General features: G+C 34.2%; 11 non-coding genes across 11 annotated transcripts; all 11 read right to left on the bottom strand.

Moving 5' to 3' along the window:
- Positions 1-855: 855 nt before the first annotated feature.
- TRNAK-UUU (transfer RNA lysine (anticodon UUU)) lies at positions 856-928 on the bottom strand. Its single transcript has one exon. It is a non-coding gene; the product is annotated as a tRNA-Lys (tRNA).
- A 1,882-nt stretch (positions 929-2,810) lies between these two features.
- Positions 2,811-2,883, bottom strand: TRNAK-UUU (transfer RNA lysine (anticodon UUU)). The gene has a single exon. It is a non-coding gene; the product is annotated as a tRNA-Lys (tRNA).
- Positions 2,884-3,461: 578 nt separating this feature from the next.
- On the bottom strand, positions 3,462-3,534 carry TRNAK-UUU (transfer RNA lysine (anticodon UUU)). The gene has a single exon. It is a non-coding gene; the product is annotated as a tRNA-Lys (tRNA).
- A 581-nt stretch (positions 3,535-4,115) lies between these two features.
- TRNAK-UUU (transfer RNA lysine (anticodon UUU)) lies at positions 4,116-4,188 on the bottom strand. The gene has a single exon. It is a non-coding gene; the product is annotated as a tRNA-Lys (tRNA).
- Positions 4,189-4,769: 581 nt separating this feature from the next.
- TRNAK-UUU (transfer RNA lysine (anticodon UUU)) lies at positions 4,770-4,842 on the bottom strand. The gene has a single exon. It is a non-coding gene; the product is annotated as a tRNA-Lys (tRNA).
- A 578-nt stretch (positions 4,843-5,420) lies between these two features.
- Positions 5,421-5,493, bottom strand: TRNAK-UUU (transfer RNA lysine (anticodon UUU)). The gene has a single exon. It is a non-coding gene; the product is annotated as a tRNA-Lys (tRNA).
- Positions 5,494-6,071: 578 nt separating this feature from the next.
- Positions 6,072-6,144, bottom strand: TRNAK-UUU (transfer RNA lysine (anticodon UUU)). Its single transcript has one exon. It is a non-coding gene; the product is annotated as a tRNA-Lys (tRNA).
- A 3,192-nt stretch (positions 6,145-9,336) lies between these two features.
- On the bottom strand, positions 9,337-9,409 carry TRNAK-UUU (transfer RNA lysine (anticodon UUU)). The gene has a single exon. It is a non-coding gene; the product is annotated as a tRNA-Lys (tRNA).
- A 579-nt stretch (positions 9,410-9,988) lies between these two features.
- Positions 9,989-10,061, bottom strand: TRNAK-UUU (transfer RNA lysine (anticodon UUU)). The gene has a single exon. It is a non-coding gene; the product is annotated as a tRNA-Lys (tRNA).
- A 2,534-nt stretch (positions 10,062-12,595) lies between these two features.
- On the bottom strand, positions 12,596-12,668 carry TRNAK-UUU (transfer RNA lysine (anticodon UUU)). Its single transcript has one exon. It is a non-coding gene; the product is annotated as a tRNA-Lys (tRNA).
- Positions 12,669-13,246: 578 nt separating this feature from the next.
- On the bottom strand, positions 13,247-13,319 carry TRNAK-UUU (transfer RNA lysine (anticodon UUU)). The gene has a single exon. It is a non-coding gene; the product is annotated as a tRNA-Lys (tRNA).
- Positions 13,320-13,878: the final 559 nt, after the last annotated feature.

Raw genomic sequence — 13,878 nt, 5'->3', positions numbered from 1 at the left:
TGCCAATAATGTGTGCCTATTGAAGAGTGATAAAGTCCATTCTTAATATTCTAAAGAATCTCTCCAATCTATACACCTTCCCATTGAATAATGAACATAATCAGCATCAACAATTAAAAGATGGCTGCCTGCAGGAATGGATAATTTTAAACTCTGCAAAATTGTCCACTTCACAAACAAAAACACCATTGTTTAAAAGACACTTGCCTGAACAGGCACTTGAACCCTGGACCCTCAGATTAAAAGTCTGATGCTCTACCGACTGCGCTATCCAGGCTCTGAGCGCTGAAGTTGTCATATTGGAAACTGCTCAAATATATAAAACATGACAATTTGCTGTGCAATTACAAAAAATGTGGAAAAATATATGTGTTACTGCAATCATGAACTGAAAGACTTGGCTTGTAGGGTCTCTTGATGAAATATATTTTAGTTTCCTCTGTGTTTAAGATGTAAATCCTTAGATTCGTTAAGTATCACCTAACTTCAATAATCACATTCAATTCTTTTTGTCAAAGAGGTTTGATTTATTACTTGTCTAATTTAATCACTGTGTTCCTATCAAAGAAGGATGGATTTGAGTTCCTGATGAAATAAAGTCTTTAGAACTGACATGTAGTGATACTACTTTGTGATGACTATATTACTAGATGCCAATAATGTGTGCCTATTGAAGAGTGATAAAGTCCATTCTTAATATTCTAAAGAATCTCTCCAATCTATACACCTTCCCATTGAATAATGAACATAATCAGCATCAACAATTAAAAGATGGCTGCCTGCAGGAATGGATGATTTTAAACTCTGCAAAATTGTCCACTTCACAAACAAAAACACCATTGTTTAAAAGACACTCGCCTGAACAGGGACTTGAACCCTGGACCCTCAGATTAAAAGTCTGATGCTCTACCGACTGAGCTATCCAGGCTCTGAGCGCTAAAGTTGCCATATTGGAAACTGCTCAAATATATAAAACATGACAATTTGCTGTGCAATTACAAAAAATGTGGAAAAATATATGTGTTACTGCAATCATGAACTGAAAGACTTGGCTTGTAGGGTCTCTTGATGAAATATATTTTAGTTTCCTCTGTGTTTAAGATGTAAATCCTTAGATTCGTTAAGTATCACCTTACTTCAATAATCACATTCAATTATTTTTGTCAAAGAGGTTTGATTTATTACTTGTCTAATTTAATCACTGTGTGCCTATCAAAGAAGGATGGATTTGAGTTCCTGATGAAACAAAGTCTTTAGAACTGACATGTAGCGATACTACTTTGTGATGATTATATTACTAGATGCCAATAATGTGTGCCTATTGAAGAGTGATAAAGTCCATTCTTAATATTCTACAGAATCTTTCCAATCTATACACCTTCCCATTGAATAATGAACATAATCAGCATCAACAATTAAAAGATGGCTGCCTGCAGGAATGGATAATTTTAAACTCTGCAAAATTGTCCATTTCACAAACAAAAACACCATTGTTTAAAAGACACTCGCAAGAACAGGGACTTGAACCCTGGACCCTCAGATTAAAAGTCTGATGCTCTACCGACTGAGCTATCCAGGCTCTGAGTCCTGAAGTTGCCATATTGGAAACTGCTTGAAATATATAAAACATGACAATTTGCTGTGCAATTACAAAAAATGTGGAAAAATATATGTGTTACTACAATCATGAACTGAAAGACTTGGCTTGTAGGGTCTCTTGATGAAATATATTTTAGTTTCCTCTGTGTTTAAGTTGTAAATCCTTAGATGCTTTAAGTATCACCTCACTTCAATAATCACATTCAATTATTTTTGTCAAAGAGGTTTGATTTATTACTTGTCTAATTTAATCACTGTGTGCCTATCAAAGAAGGATGGATTTGAGTTCCTGATGAAACAAAGTCTTTAGAACTGACATGTAGTGATACTACTTTGTGATGATTATATTACTAGATGCCAATAATGTGTGCCTATTGAAGAGTGATAAAGTCCATTCTTAATATTCTAAAGAATCTCTCCAATCTATACACCTTCCCATTGAATAATGAACATAATCAGCATCAACAATTAAAAGATGGCTGCCTGCAGGAATGGATGATTTTAAACTCTGCAAAATTGTCCATTTCACAAACAAAAACACCATTGTTTAAAAGACACTCGCCTGAACAGGGACTTGAACCCTGGACCCTCAGATTAAAAGTCGGATGCTCTACCGACTGAGCTATCTAGGTTCTGAGCACTGAAGTTGCCATATTGGAAACTGCTCGAAATATATAAAACATGACAATTTGCTGTGCAATTACAAAAAATGTGGAAAAATATATGTGTTACTGCTATCATGAACTAAAAGACTTGGCTTGTATGGTCTCTTGATGAAATATATTTTAGTTTCCTCTGTGTTTAAGATGTAAATCCTTAGATTCGTTAAGTATCACCTTACTTCAATAATCACATTCAATTATTTTTGTCAAAGAGGTTTGATTTATTACTTGTCGAATTTAATCACTGTGTGCCTATCAAAGAAGGATGGATTTGAGTTCCTGATGAAATAAAGTCTTTAGAACTGACATGTAGCGATACTACTTTGTGATGATTATATTACTAGATGCCAATAATGTGTGCCTATTGAAGAGTGATAAAGTCCATTCTTAATATTCTACAGAATCTTTCCAATCTATACACCTTCCCATTGAATAATGAACATAATCAGCATCAACAATTAAAAGATGGCTGCTTGCAGGAATGGATAATTTTAAACTCTGCAAAATTGTCCATTTTACAAACAAAAACACCATTGTTTAAAAGACACTCGCCTGAACAGGGACTTGAACCCTGAACCCTCAGATTAAAAGTCTGATGCTCTACCGACTGAGCTACCCAGGCTCTGAGCGCTGAAGTTGCCATATTGGAAACTGCTCAAATATATAAAACATGACAATTTGCTGTGCAATTACAAAAAATGTGGAAAAATATATGTGTTACTGCAATCATGAACTGAAAGACTTGGCTTGTAGGGTCTCTTGATGAAATATATTTTAGTTTCCTCTGTGTTTAAGTTGTAAATCCTTAGATGCTTTAAGTATCACCTCACTTCAATAATCACATTCAATTATTTTTGTCAAAGAGGTTTGATTTATTACTTGTCTAATTTAATCACTGTGTGCCTATCAAAGAAGGATGGATTTGAGTTCCTGATGAAACAAAGTCTTTAGAACTGACATGTAGTGATACTACTTTGTGATGATTATATTACTAGATGCCAATAATGTGTGCCTATTGAAGAGTGATAAAGTCCATTCTTAATATTCTAAAGAATCTCTCCAATCTATACACCTTCCCATTGAATAATGAACATAATCAGCATCAACAATTAAAAGATGGCTGCCTACAGGAATGGATAATTTTAAACTCTGCAAAATTGTCCATTTCACAAACAAAAACACCATTGTTTAAAAGACACTCGCATGAACAGGGACTTGAACCCTGGACCCTCAGATTAAAAGTCTGATGCTCTACCGACTGAGCTATCCAGGCTCTGAGTGCTGTAGTTGCCATATTGGAAACTGCTCGAAATATATAAAACATGACAATTTGCTGTGCAATTACAAAAAATGTGGAAAAATATATATGTGTTACTGCAATCATGAACTGAAAGACTTGGCTTGTAGGGTCTCTTGATGAAATATATTTTAGTTTCCTCTGTGTTTAAGATGTAAATCCTTAGATTCGTTAAGTATCACCTAACTTCAATAATCACATTCAATTCTTTTTGTCAAAGAGGTTTGATTTATTACTTGTCTAATTTAATCACTGTGTGCCTATCAAAGAAGGATGGATTTGAGTTCCTGATGAAACAAAGTCTTTAGAACTGACATGTAGTGATACTACTTTGTGATGATTATATTACTAGATGCCAATAATGTGTGCCTATTGAAGAGTGATAAAGTCCATTCTTAATATTCTAAAGAATCTCTCCAATCTATACACCTTCCCATTGAATAATGAACATAATCAGCATCAACAATTAAAAGATGGCTGCCTACAGGAATGGATAATTTTAAACTCTGCAAAATTGTCCATTTCACAAACAAAAACACCATTGTTTAAAAGACACTCGCATGAACAGGGACTTGAACCCTGGACCCTCAGATTAAAAGTCTGATGCTCTACCGACTGAGCTATCCAGGCTCTGAGTGCTGTAGTTGCCATATTGGAAACTGCTCGAAATATATAAAACATGACAATTTGCTGTGCAATTACAAAAAATGTGGAAAAATATATATGTGTTACTGCAATCATGAACTGAAAGACTTGGCTTGTAGGGTCTCTTGATGAAATATATTTTAGTTTCCTCTGTGTTTAAGATGTAAATCCTTAGATTCGTTAAGTATCACCTAACTTCAATAATCACATTCAATTCTTTTTGTCAAAGAGGTTTGATTTATTACTTGTCTAATTTAATCACTGTGTGCCTATCAAAGAAGGATGGATTTGAGTTCCTGATGAAACAAAGTCTTTAGAACTGACATGTAGTGATACTACTTTGTGATGACTATATTACTAGATGCCAATAATGTGTGCCTATTGAAGAGTGATAAAGTCCATTCTTAATATTCTAAAGAATCTCTCCAATCTATACACCTTCCCATTGAATAATGAACATAATCAGCATCAACAATTAAAAGATGGCTGCCTGCAGGAATGGATCATTTTAAACTCTGCAAAATTGTCCACTTCACAAACAAAAACACCATTGTTTAAAAGACACTCGCCTGAACAGGGACTTGAACCCTGAACCCTCAGATTAAAAGTCTGATGCTCTACCGACTGAGCTACCCAGGCTCTGAGCGCTGAAGTTGCCATATTGGAAACTGCTCAAATATATAAAACATGACAATTTGCTGTGCAATTACAAAAAATGTGGAAAAATATATGTGTTACTGCAATCATGAACTGAAAGACTTGGCTTGTAGGGTCTCTTGATGAAATATATTTTAGTTTCCTCTGTGTTTAAGATGTAAATCCTTAGATTCGTTAAGTATCACCTTACTTCAATAATCACATTCAATTATTTTTGTCAAAGAGGTTTGATTTATTACTTGTCTAATTTAATCACTGTGTGCCTATCAAAGAAGGATGGATTTGAGTTCCTGATGAAATAAAGTCTTTAGAACTGACATGTAGCGATACTACTTTGTGATGATTATATTACTAGATGCCAATAATGTGTGCCTATTGAAGAGTGATAAAGTCCATTCTTAATATTCTAAAGAATCTCTCCAATCTATACACCTTCCCATTGAATAATGAACATAATCAGCATCAACAATTAAAAGATGGCTGCCTGCAGGAATGGATGATTTTAAACTCTGCAAAATTGTCCACTTCACAAACAAAAACACCATTGTTTAAAAGACACTCGCCTGAACAGGGACTTGAACCCTGGACCCTCAGATTAAAAGTCTGATGCTCTACCGACTGAGCTATCCAGGCTCTGAGCGCTAAAGTTGCCATATTGGAAACTGCTCAAATATATAAAACATGACAATTTGCTGTGCAATTACAAAAAATGTGGAAAAATATATGTGTTACTGCAATCATGAACTGAAAGACTTGGCTTGTAGGGTCTCTTGATGAAATATATTTTAGTTTCCTCTGTGTTTAAGATGTAAATCCTTAGATTCGTTAAGTATCACCTTACTTCAATAATCACATTCAATTATTTTTGTCAAAGAGGTTTGATTTATTACTTGTCTAATTTAATCACTGTGTGCCTATCAAAGAAGGATGGATTTGAGTTCCTGATGAAACAAAGTCTTTAGAACTGACATGTAGCGATACTACTTTGTGATGATTATATTACTAGATGCCAATAATGTGTGCCTATTGAAGAGTGATAAAGTCCATTCTTAATATTCTACAGAATCTTTCCAATCTATACACCTTCCCATTGAATAATGAACATAATCAGCATCAACAATTAAAAGATGGCTGCCTGCAGGAATGGATAATTTTAAACTCTGCAAAATTGTCCATTTCACAAACAAAAACACCATTGTTTAAAAGACACTCGCATGAACAGGGACTTGAACCCTGGACCCTCAGATTAAAAGTCTGATGCTCTACCGACTGAGCTATCCAGGCTCTAAGTGCAGATGTTGCCATATTGGAAACTGCTCGAAATATATAAAACATGACAATTTGCTGTGCAATTACAAAAAATGTGGAAAAATATATATGTGTTACTGCAATCATGAACTGAAAGACTTGGCTTGTAGGGTCTCTTGATGAAATATATTTTAGTTTCCTCTGTGTTTAAGATGTAAATCCTTAGATTCGTTAAGTATCACCTTACTTCAATAATCACATTCAATTATTTTTGTCAAAGAGGATTGATTTATTACTTGTCTAATTTAATCACTGTGTGCCTATCAAAGAAGGATGGATTTGAGTTCCTGATGAAACAAAGTATTTAGTACTGACATGTAGCGATACTACTGTGTGATGATTATATTACTAGATGCCAATAATGTGTGCCTATTGAAGAGTGATAAAGTCCATTCTTAATATTCTACAGAATCTTTCCAATCTATACACCTTCCTATTGAATAATGAACATAATCAGCATCAACAATTAAAAGATGGCTGCCTGCAGGAATGGATGATTTTAAACTCTGCAAAATTGTATATTTCACAAACAAAAACACCATTGTTTAAAAGACACTCGCCTGAACACGGACTTGAACCCTGGACCCTCAGATTAAAAGTCTGATGCTCTACCGACTGAGCTATCCAGGATCTGAGCACTGAAGTTGCCATATTGGAAACTGCTCGAAATATATAAAACATGACAATTTGCTGTGCAATTACAAAAAATGTGGAAAAATATATGTGTTACTGCTATCATGAACTGAAAGACTTGGCTTGTAGGGTCTCTTGATGAAATATATTTTAGTTTCCTCTGTGTTTAAGTTGTAAATCCTTAGATGCTTTAAGTATCACCTCACTTCAATAATCACATTCAATTATTTTTGTCAAAGAGGTTTGATTTATTACTTGTCTAATTTAATCACTGTGTGCCTATCAAAGAAGGATGGATTTGAGTTCCTGATGAAACAAAGTCTTTAGAACTGACATGTAGTGATACTACTTTGTGATGATTATATTACTAGATGCCAATAATGTGTGCCTATTGAAGAGTGATAAAGTCCATTCTTAATATTCTAAAGAATCTCTCCAATCTATACACCTTCCCATTGAATAATGAACATAATCAGCATCAACAATTAAAAGATGGCTGCCTGCAGGAATGGATGATTTTAAACTCTGCAAAATTGTCCATTTCACAAACAAAAACACCATTGTTTAAAAGACACTCGCCTGAACAGGGACTTGAACCCTGGACCCTCAGATTAAAAGTCGGATGCTCTACCGACTGAGCTATCTAGGTTCTGAGCACTGAAGTTGCCATATTGGAAACTGCTCGAAATATATAAAACATGACAATTTGCTGTGCAATTACAAAAAATGTGGAAAAATATATGTGTTACTGCTATCATGAACTAAAAGACTTGGCTTGTATGGTCTCTTGATGAAATATATTTTAGTTTCCTCTGTGTTTAAGATGTAAATCCTTAGATTCGTTAAGTATCACCTTACTTCAATAATCACATTCAATTATTTTTGTCAAAGAGGTTTGATTTATTACTTGTCGAATTTAATCACTGTGTGCCTATCAAAGAAGGATGGATTTGAGTTCCTGATGAAATAAAGTCTTTAGAACTGACATGTAGCGATACTACTTTGTGATGATTATATTACTAGATGCCAATAATGTGTGCCTATTGAAGAGTGATAAAGTCCATTCTTAATATTCTACAGAATCTTTCCAATCTATACACCTTCCCATTGAATAATGAACATAATCAGCATCAACAATTAAAAGATGGCTGCCTGCAGGAATGGATAATTTTAAACTCTGCAAAATTGTCCATTTCACAAACAAAAACACCATTGTTTAAAAGACACTCGCATGAACAGGGACTTGAACCCTGGACCCTCAGATTAAAAGTCTGATGCTATACCGACTGAGCTATCCAGGCTCTGAGTGCTGTAGTTGCCATATTGGAAACTGCTCGAAATATATAAAACATGACAATTTGCTGTGCAATTACAAAAAATGTGGAAAAATATATATGTGTTACTGCAATCATGAACTGAAAGACTTGGCTTGTAGGGTCTCTTGATGAAATATATTTTAGTTTCCTCTGTGTTTAAGATGTAAATCCTTAGATTCGTTAAGTATCACCTTACTTCAATAATCACATTCAATTATTTTTGTCAAAGAGGATTGATTTATTACTTGTCTAATTTAATCACTGTGTGCCTATCAAAGAAGGATGGATTTGAGTTCCTGATGAAACAAAGTATTTAGAACTGACATGTAGCGATACTACTGTGTGATGATTATATTACTAGATGCCAATAATGTGTGCCTATTGAAGAGTGATAAAGTCCATTCTTAATATTCTACAGAATCTTTCCAATCTATACACCTTCCTATTGAATAATGAACATAATCAGCATCAACAATTAAAAGATGGCTGCCTGCAGGAATGGATGATTTTAAACTCTGCAAAATTGTATATTTCACAAACAAAAACACCATTGTTTAAAAGACACTCGCCTGAACACGGACTTGAACCCTGGACCCTCAGATTAAAAGTCTGATGCTCTACCGACTGAGCTATCCAGGATCTGAGCACTGAAGTTGCCATATTGGAAACTGCTCGAAATATATAAAACATGACAATTTGCTGTGCAATTACAAAAAATGTGGAAAAATATATGTGTTACTGCTATCATGAACTGAAAGACTTGGCTTGTAGGGTCTCTTGATGAAATATATTTTAGTTTCCTCTGTGTTTAAGTTGTAAATCCTTAGATGCTTTAAGTATCACCTCACTTCAATAATCACATTCAATTATTTTTGTCAAAGAGTTTTGATTTATTACTTGTCTAATTTAATCACTGTGTGCCTATCAAAGAAAGATGGATTTGAGTTCCTGATCAAAATAAAGTCTTTAGAACTGACATGTAGCGATACTACTTTGTGATGATTATATTACTAGATGCCAATAATGTGTGCCTATTGAAGAGTGATAAAGTCCATTCTTAATATTCTACAGAATCTTTCCAATCTATTCACCTTCCCATTGAATAATGAACATAATCAGCATCAACAATTAATAGATGGCTGCCTGCAGGAATGGATAATTTTAAACTCTGCAAAATTGTCCATTTCACAAACAAAAACACCATTGTTTAAAAGACACTCGCCTGAACAGGGACTTGAACCCTGGACCCTCAGATTAAAAGTCTGATGCTCTACCGACTGAGCTATCCAGGCTCTGAGTGCTGAAGTTGCCATATTGGAAACTGCTTGAAATATATAAAACATGACAATTTGCTGTGCAAATACAAAAAATGTGGATAAATATATGTGTTACTGCAATCATGAACTGAAAGACTTGGCTTGTAGGGTCTCTTGATGAAATATATTTTAGTTTCCTCTGTGTTTAAGATGTAAATCCTTAGATTCGTTAAGTATCACCTTACTTCAATAATCACATTCAATTATTTTTGTCAAAGAGGTTTGATTTATTACTTGTCTAATTTAATCACTGTGTGCCTATCAAAGAAGGATGGATTTGAGTTCCTGATGAAACAAAGTCTTTAGAACTGACATGTAGTGATACTACTTTGTGATGATTATATTACTAGATGCCAATAATGTGTGCCTATTGAAGAGTGATAAAGTCCATTCTTAATATTCTAAAGAATCTCTCCAATCTATACACCTTACCATTGAATAATGAACATAATCAGCATCAACAATTAAAAGATGGCTGCCTACAGGAATGGATAATTTTAAACTCTGCAAAATTGTCCATTTCACAAACAAAAACACCATTGTTTAAAAGACACTCGCATAAACAGGGACTTGAACCCTGGACCCTCAGATTAAAAGTCTGATGCTCTACCGACTGAGCTATCCAGGCTCTGAGCGCTAAAGTTGCCATATTGGAAACTGCTCAAATATATAAAACATGACAATTTGCTGTGCAATTACAAAAAATGTGGAAAAATATATGTGTTACTGCAATCATGAACTGAAAGACTTGGCTTGTAGGGTCTCTTGATGAAATATATTTTAGTTTCCTCTGTGTTTAAGATGTAAATCCTTAGATTCGTTAAGTATCACCTTACTTCAATAATCACATTCAATTATTTTTGTCAAAGAGGTTTGATTTATTACTTGTCTAATTTAATCACTGTGTGCCTATCAAAGAAGGATGGATTTGAGTTCCTGATGAAACAAAGTCTTTAGAACTGACATGTAGCGATACTACTTTGTGATGATTATATTACTAGATGCCAATAATGTGTGCCTATTGAAGAGTGATAAAGTCCATTCTTAATATTCTACAGAATCTTTCCAATCTATACACCTTCCCATTGAATAATGAACATAATCAGCATCAACAATTAAAAGATGGCTGCCTGCAGGAATGGATAATTTTAAACTCTGCAAAATTGTCCATTTCACAAACAAAAACACCATTGTTTAAAAGACACTCGCAAGAACAGGGACTTGAAGCCTGGACCCTCAGATTAAAAGTCTGATGCTCTACCGACTGAGCTATCCAGGCTCTGAGTGCTGAAGTTGCCATATTGGAAACTGCTTGAAATATATAAAACATGACAATTTGCTGTGCAATTACAAAAAATGTGGAAAAATATATGTGTTACTGCAATCATGAACTGAAAGACTTGGCTTGTAGGGTCTCTTGATGAAATATATTTTAGTTTCCTCTGTGTTTAAGTTGTAAATCCTTAGATGCTTTAAGTATCACCTCACTTCAATAATCACATTCAATTATTTTTGTCAAAGAGGTTTGATTTATTACTTGTCTAATTTAATCACTGTGTGCCTATCAAAGAAGGATGGATTTGAGTTCCTGATGAAACAAAGTCTTTAGAACTGACATGTAGTGATACTACTTTGTGATGATTATATTACTAGATGCCAATAATGTGTGCCTATTGAAGAGTGATAAAGTCCATTCTTAATATTCTAAAGAATCTCTCCAATCTATACACCTTCCCATTGAATAATGAACATAATCAGCATCAACAATTAAAAGATGGCTGCCTGCAGGAATGGATGATTTTAAACTCTGCAAAATTGTCCATTTCACAAACAAAAACACCATTGTTTAAAAGACACTCGCCTGAACAGGGACTTGAACCCTGGACCCTCAGATTAAAAGTCGGATGCTCTACCGACTGAGCTATCTAGGTTCTGAGCACTGAAGTTGCCATATTGGAAACTGCTCGAAATATATAAAACATGACAATTTGCTGTGCAATTACAAAAAATGTGGAAAAATATATGTGTTACTGCTATCATGAACTAAAAGACTTGGCTTGTATGGTCTCTTGATGAAATATATTTTAGTTTCCTCTGTGTTTAAGATGTAAATCCTTAGATTCGTTAAGTATCACCTTACTTCAATAATCACATTCAATTATTTTTGTCAAAGAGGTTTGATTTATTACTTGTCGAATTTAATCACTGTGTGCCTATCAAAGAAGGATGGATTTGAGTTCCTGATGAAATAAAGTCTTTAGAACTGACATGTAGCGATACTACTTTGTGATGATTATATTACTAGATGCCAATAATGTGTGCCTATTGAAGAGTGATAAAGTCCATTCTTAATATTCTACAGAATCTTTCCAATCTATACACCTTCCCATTGAATAATGAACATAATCAGCATCAACAATTAAAAGATGGCTGCCTGCAGGAATGGATAATTTTAAACTCTGCAAAATTGTCCATTTCACAAACAAAAACACCATTGTTTAAAAGACACTTGCAAGAACAGGGACTTGAACCCTGTACCCTCAGATTAAAAGTCTGATGCTCTACCGACTGAGCTATCCAGGCTCTGAGTGCTGAAGTTGCCATATTGGAAACTGCTCGAAATATATAAAACATGACAATTTGCTGTGCAATTACAAAAAATGTGGAAAAATATATGTGTTACTGCAATCATGAACTGAAAGACTTGGCTTGTAGTGTCTCTTGATGAAATATATTTTAGTTTCCTCTGTGTTTAAGTTGTAAATCCTTAGATGCTTTAAGTATCACCTCACTTCAATAATCACATTCAATTATTTTTGTCAAAGAGGTTTGATTTATTACTTGTCTAATTTAATCACTGTGTGCCTATCAAAGAAGGATGGATTTGAGTTCCTGATGAAACAAAGTCTTTAGAACTGACATGTAGTGATACTACTTTGTGATGATTATATTACTAGATGCCAATAATGTGTGCCTATTGAAGAGTGATAAAGTCCATTCTTAATATTCTAAAGAATCTCTCCAATCTATACACCTTCCCATTGAATAATGAACATAATCAGCATCAACAATTAAAAGATGGCTGCCTGCAGGAATGGATGATTTTAAACTCTGCAAAATTGTCCATTTCACAAACAAAAACACCATTGTTTAAAAGACACTCGCCTGAACAGGGACTTGAACCCTGGACCCTCAGATTAAAAGTCTGATGCTCTACCGACTGAGCTATCCAGGCTCTGAGCGCTGAAGTTGCTATATTGGAAACTGCTCAAATATATAAAACATGACAATTTGCTGTGCAATTACAAAAAATGTGGAAAAATATATGTGTTACTGCAATCATGAACTGAAAGACTTGGCTTGTAGGGTCTCTTGATGAAATATATTTTAGTTTCCTCTGTGTTTAAGATGTAAATCCTTAGATTCGTTAAGTATCACCTTACTTCAATAATCACATTCAATTATTTTTGTCAAAGAGGATTAATTTATTACTTGTCTAATTTAATCACTGTGTGCCTATCAAAGAAGGATGGATTTGAGTTCCTGATGAAACAAAGTCTTTAGAACTGACATGTAGTGATACTACTTTGTGATGACTATATTACTAGATGCCAATAATGTGTGCCTATTGAAGAGTGATAAAGTCCATTCTTAATATTCTAAAGAATCTCTCCAATCTATACACCTTCCCATTGAATAATGAACATAATCAGCATCAACAATTAAAAGATGGCTGCCTGCAGGAATGGATCATTTTAAACTCTGCAAAATTGTCCACTTCACAAACAAAAACACCATTGTTTAAAAGACACTCGCCTGAACAGGGACTTGAACCCTGGACCCTCAGATTAAAAGTCTGATGCTCTACCGACTGAGCTATCCAGGCTCTGAGCGCTGAAGTTGCCATATTGGAAACTGCTCAAATATATAAAACATGACAATTTGCTGTGCAATTACAAAAAATGTGGAAAAATATATGTGTTACTGCAATCATGAACTGAAAGACTTGGCTTGTAGGGTCTCTTGATGAAATATATTTTAGTTTCCTCTGTGTTTAAGATGTAAATCCTTAGATTCGTTAAGTATCACCTTACTTCAATAATCACATTCAATTATTTTTGTCAAAGAGGTTTGATTTATTACTTGTCTAATTTAATCACTGTGTGCCTATCAAAGAAGGATGGATTTGAGTTCCTGATGAAATAAAGTCTTTAGAACTGACATGTAGCGATACTACTTTGTGATGATTATATTACTAGATGCCAATAATGTGTGCCTATTGAAGAGTGATAAAGTCCATTCTTAATATTCTAAAGAATCTCTCCAATCTATACACCTTCCCATTGAATAATGAACATAATCAGCATCAACAATTAAAAGATGGCTGCCTGCAGGAATGGATGATTTTAAACTCTGCAAAATTGTCCACTTCACAAACAAAAACA

This window comes from Pseudophryne corroboree, chromosome 1 (genome assembly GCF_028390025.1).
Source record: "Pseudophryne corroboree isolate aPseCor3 chromosome 1, aPseCor3.hap2, whole genome shotgun sequence".
In the NCBI taxonomy this organism is placed as follows: domain Eukaryota; kingdom Metazoa; phylum Chordata; class Amphibia; order Anura; family Myobatrachidae; genus Pseudophryne; species Pseudophryne corroboree.
This window is presented reverse-complemented; position numbering and strand designations above follow the sequence as displayed.